A 5,502-nucleotide genomic window follows, 5' to 3' on the forward strand; every position below is an offset into this window, starting at 1 on the left:
AATCAATGGGCAGATGTTTGAAGGCGTTCAGCCCCCGTATTTTCAGCCTCTTTTCAGGGTGTTTATGGCCGAAAAACAGCTGAACATAAGCCATGGGAACATACCATAAGCCTCATGAATATGAGAACATTTCTTTTAACCCCTTAAGGACGAAGCCTAGTTTGGGCCTTAAGGCTCAGAGCCCATTTTTCAAATCTGACATATTTCACTTTATGTGGTAATAACGTCGGAATGCTTAAACCTATCCAAGCGATTCTGAGATTGTTTTCTCGTGACACTTTGGGCTTCATGTTCGTGGTAAAATTTGGTCGATATATTCAGTCTTTATTTGTGAAAAATTGCAAAATTTAGAGAAAATTTACAAAAAATAGCATTTTTCAGAATTTAAATGCATCTGCTTGAAAAACAGACGGTTATACCACCCAAAATAGTTACTAGTTCACATTTCCCATATGTCTACTTTAGATTGGCATCGTTTTTTGAACATTATTTTATTTTTCTTAGACGTTACAAGGCTTAGAACATAAACAGCAATTTCTCATATTCTTAAGAAAATTTCAAAAGCCTTTTTTTGAAGGTACCAGTTCAGTTCTGAAGTGGATTTGAGGGGCCTATGTATTAGAAACCCCCATAAAACACCCCATTTTAAAAACTTGACCCCTCAAAGTATTCAAAACAGCATATAGAAAGTTTTTTAACCCTTCAGGCATTTCACAGGAATTAAAGCACAGTGGAACTGAAATTTGTAAATTTAATTTTTTCTGCTGAATTTCAATTTTATTCAATTTTTTTTCTGTAACAGAGAAGGTTTTACCAGATAAATACTACTAAATATGTATTGTCCAGATTCTGCAGTTTTTAGAAATGTCCCACATGTGGCTCTAGTGCGCTCGTGGACTAAAACACAAGCCCTAGAAGCAAAGAAGCACCTAGTGCATTTTGAGGCCTCTTTTTTATTAGAATATATTTTAGGCAGCATGCCAGGTTTGAAGAGGTGTTGAGGTATCAAAACAATGGAAACCCACCAGAAGTGACCCCATTTTGGAAATTACACCCCTCAAGGAATTCATTTATGGTTTTTGTTATCATTTTGACCGCACAGTTTTTTCACATCACCTATTTGAATTGGGCTGTGAAATGAAAAAAATGATATTTTTTCCAATAAGATGTCATTTTTTATCAAAATTTCTTATTTTCACAGGGAACAACATACCCCATTTTGTTGCACAATTTGTCCTTAGTGCGTCAATACCCCATTTGTGGTGATAAACTGCCGTTTGGGCCCATGGGAGGGCTCAGAAGGAAAGGAGCGCTATGTGTTTGTTGGAGTCCAGATTTTGCTGGATTGGTTTTCGGGTGCCACGTCGCATTTGCAGAGCCCCAGAGGTATCAAAGCAATGGAAACCCACCAGAAGTGACCCCATTTTGGAAACTACACCCCTCAAGGAATTCATTTATAGTTTTTGTTATCATTTTGACCGCACAGTTTTTTCACAGCACCTATTTGAATTGGGCTGTGAAATGAAAAAAATGATATTTTTTCCAATAAGATGTCATTTTTGATCAAAATTTCTTATTTTCACAGGGAACAACATACCCCATTTTGTTGCCCAATTTGTCCTTAGTGCGGCAATACCCCATTTGTGGTGATAAACTGCCGTTTGGGGCCATGGGAGGGCTCAGAAGGAAAGGAGCGCTATGTGTTTGTTGGAGTCCAGATTTTGCTGGATTGGTTTTTGGGTGCCACGTCGCATTTGCAGAGCCCCAGAGGTATCAAAGCAATGGAAACCCACCAGAAGTGACCCCATTTTGGAAACTACACCCCTCAAGGAATTCATTTATGGTTTTTGTTATCATTTTGACCGCACAGTTTTTTCACAGCACCTATTTGAATTGGGCTGTGAAATGAAAAAAAATAATATTTTTTCCAATAAGATGTCATTTTTGATCAAAATTTCTTATTTTCACAAGGAACAACATACCCCATTTTGTTGCCCAATTTGTCCTTAGTGCGGCAATACCCCATTTGTGGTGATAAACTGCCGTTTGGGCCCATGGGAGGGCTCAGAAGGAAATGACCACCATTTGGCCTACTGGAGCTTTTCTGGTGCTAAGTCATGTATGCAGAAGCCCGAGGTACCAGTACAGTTGAAACCCCCGAGAAGTGACCCCATTTTAAAAACCACACCCCTTAAGACATTCATCTAGAGGTGTAGTGAGCATTTTGACCCCACAGGTACTGTGTAAAAGATAATGCGCAGCAGATGGTGCAGTGTGAGATTTGCAATTTTATATATATATATGCCATTTCAGTGTCCAATATATTGTGCCCAGCATGCGCCACCGGAGATATACACCCCTTAAATTGTAATGTGGGTTCTCCTGGGTACGGCAATACCCTACATGTGGCTGTTATCAGCTGCCTGGGCATACGGCAGGGCTCAGAAGGGAAAGATGAGGGGGGTAAGCTGTGCGGAGTGCATCAGGGTAAATTAAAAATCAAGGGATGTATGATACATTTTAAAACAATCTTTTATACAGAGCCCTGGTTTTTCGGGACACGTGTCACATTGGTATATTGTGTTCTTCCTTATCCCCCTCTTATAGCAGACTCTGCACCTCTTTTGACTCTTTCCCTTTCCACCGGTTTGGGGAACTTCTCCTGGAAAGTGTTGCCCTGGTACGATGTGTGTGGCCTCGCTTCCAGAAGTACTGGGTGCCCCCCCTTCCTGGTCCCTAAAGATTAGATCTTGAAATTCCAGGAAAGTTCCCCTCTGGCCTGCACATCGACGTAGCACATACGCATTGTACAAAGCCATCTGTATGATGTGCCCGGCCAGCTTCTTATACCACACCGCATGGCGCTGTAGGGCTTCAGGACTTGATTTGACAAGTTCATCCCTCCCATGTACCTATTGTAGTCCAGGATGCAGTCTGGTTTGGGGGTGGCCTTTCCTTCATATATCCTAAATTTGTAGGTATATCCTGATGCACTCTCGCACAGCTCATACATCTTCACGCCATACCTTGCCCTCTTACCCGGCAGGTACTGGCGGAATTGAACTCTCCCTTTAAAATGTACCAGGGACTCATCAATAGAAATACACGTCTCGGGGGTGAATGCTTGGGAAAACCGGGCACTGAGACGGTCTAATAGGGGTCTCTGTTTATACAAACGGTCAAAACTGGGGTAATCTCGAGGTGGGCACGACTCATTATCAGTATAATGTAAGAAGCGAAGTATTGCCTCATTTATTTATTTTTTTAGGTTCCAGTTCAGTTCTGAAGTTGCTTTGAGGGGCCCATATATTAGAAACCCCTATCAAACACCCCATTTTAGAAACTAGACCCCTCAAAGTATTCACAACAGCATTTAGAAAGTTTATGAACCCTTTAGGTGTTTCACAGAAATTTAGAGCAAAGTAGAGGTGAAATGTACTTTTTTTTTGTCAGAAAATCCTCTTTATACCATTTTTTTAATAACACAAAAGGATTTATCAGAGAAACGCAACTTCATACGTATTGCCCAGATTCTGCAGTTTAGAGAAATATCCCACATGTGGCCCTAGTGCGGTAATGGACTGAAGCACCGGCCTCCGAAGCAAAGGAGCACCTAGTGGATTTTGAGCCCTCTTTTTTATTAGGCACCATGTCCGGTTTGAAGAGGTCTTGTGGTGCCAAAACATTGGAAACCCCCCAAAAGTGACCCCAATTTGGAAACTAGACCCCTTGAGGAATCCATTGTAGTTTTCATGTCATGCATGCGGCTTTTTGATCAGTTTTTATTCTATTTTTAGGTGGCGTGGTGACTAAAAAACAGCAATTCTACTATTGTTTTTTTATTCTATTTTTTTTACAGCGTTCACCGTGCGCTATAAATGACATACTCCCTTTATTCTGTGTGGCGATACGATTACGGCGATACCAGATGTTTATAGTTTTTTTTTATGTCTTATGGCGTTTGCACAATAAAATACATTTTGTAAACAATCATTCACTTTTTGAGTTACCATATTCTAAGAGCCAGAACGTTTTTATTTTTCAATCAATAAAGCCGTGCGAGGACTTATTTTTTGCGTAACGAACTGTAGTTTCGATCAGTACCATTTTTCGGTACATGCGACTTTTTGATCTCATTTTATTCCATTTTTTGGGAGGTGAAGTGACCAAACAATTGTGATTGTGGTACGGTTTATTATTATTTTTTTTTACGGCGTTCACCGTGCGGGATAAATAACAAAATAATTTAGTAGTTCAGGCCGTTACGGACGCGGCGATACCAATTATGTATAGTTTATTTGTTTGTTTATATATTTTTATTAATAATAAATGAGTGATAAGGTAAAAAGTGGGACTTTTACTTTTAAAACTTTTATTTTCTTATTTTTACACATCTTTTTTTAACTTTTTTTTTACTTTATTACTTTGTCCCACTAGGGGACTTGAGAGCAGGAGGCCCTGATCGCTATTCTAATACACTGCACTACATGCGTAGTGCAGTGTATTAGAACTGTCAGCTACTCACTGACAGCAAGCATAGTGAGTCCTGACGTTGTCAGGACCCACTAGGCTTCCGTCTATGGCATAGCCGGACGCCATTGTTTGGTGTCCGGTTGCCATAGTCACCATCGCCGGCCGCTATCGTGTAGCAGGCCGGCGATGGCGGATTAACCCCTAAGAAGCCGCGATCGCTATTGAACGCGGCTTCTGAGGGGTTAATCGGCGGGGGAGCTCCGCGATCGGTCCCGGCACATTGAGCAGTGATAGTCTGCTGTCGGAAACAGCAGCTATCACAGCTCATGAACGCGCCCCGCACGAACGGCGCCGTGTTTACTCCATGACCTACTATTAGGTCACTGAGCGCGAACGCTACAGTTAGCATGGCCTAATAGTAGGTCATGGAGCGTTAAGGGGTTAATGAACGTTGAGTTACCCAGGGTACATAAGCATTGATTCACAGGGAATTGCATCAGGCTCGTTGGTCTAGGGGTATGATTCTCGCTTTGGGTGCGAGAGGTCCCGGGTTCAAATCCCGGACGAGCCCATTATTTTCTTTTACTCAGATTTTAATTAGTGTCTGGGATTAGAAACAACACCCATCTCACGCCCATCTCGCATGTGGATGATCTACAATACCATACAAAGCTCATGCACAAGTGGCGCTGTTTCTAGGGGGGGGAAAAAAACTGTTTCTTTTTTTTCTAGTCCTGGACAATCCCTAAATGTGTTTGACTGCTTTAGAAAAACCCCTGTCGTTGTGCCCTAATAGGGTAGTCCCCCCCCCCCTCTCAGGATCCCCCTCTATATGGAAGTGACTGACAACTGTTCAAAAAGCATTACAAAGCGCCCATTGAAATCAATGGTCTGTACATGTAATGTGTCCTCCAGAGAGAAAGCAGCGATTTGTAGTGGCTCTAGTTCTGCCTAAGGGTATGTTCACACGTCTTAAGAAATTATGTCTCAATTTACGGAGCTGTTTTCAGCCGAAAATAGCTCCTGAAT

General features: G+C 41.6%; 1 non-coding gene across 1 annotated transcript; it reads left to right on the plus strand.

Annotated features, from left to right (window-relative positions):
- The first annotated feature begins 4,972 nt into the window (after nucleotides 1-4,972).
- TRNAP-UGG (transfer RNA proline (anticodon UGG)) lies at nucleotides 4,973-5,044 on the plus strand. Its single transcript has one exon. It is a non-coding gene; the product is annotated as a tRNA-Pro (tRNA).
- Nucleotides 5,045-5,502: the final 458 nt, after the last annotated feature.

Source organism: Rhinoderma darwinii, chromosome 3 (assembly GCF_050947455.1).
Source record: "Rhinoderma darwinii isolate aRhiDar2 chromosome 3, aRhiDar2.hap1, whole genome shotgun sequence".
NCBI lineage: Eukaryota > Metazoa > Chordata > Amphibia > Anura > Rhinodermatidae > Rhinoderma > Rhinoderma darwinii.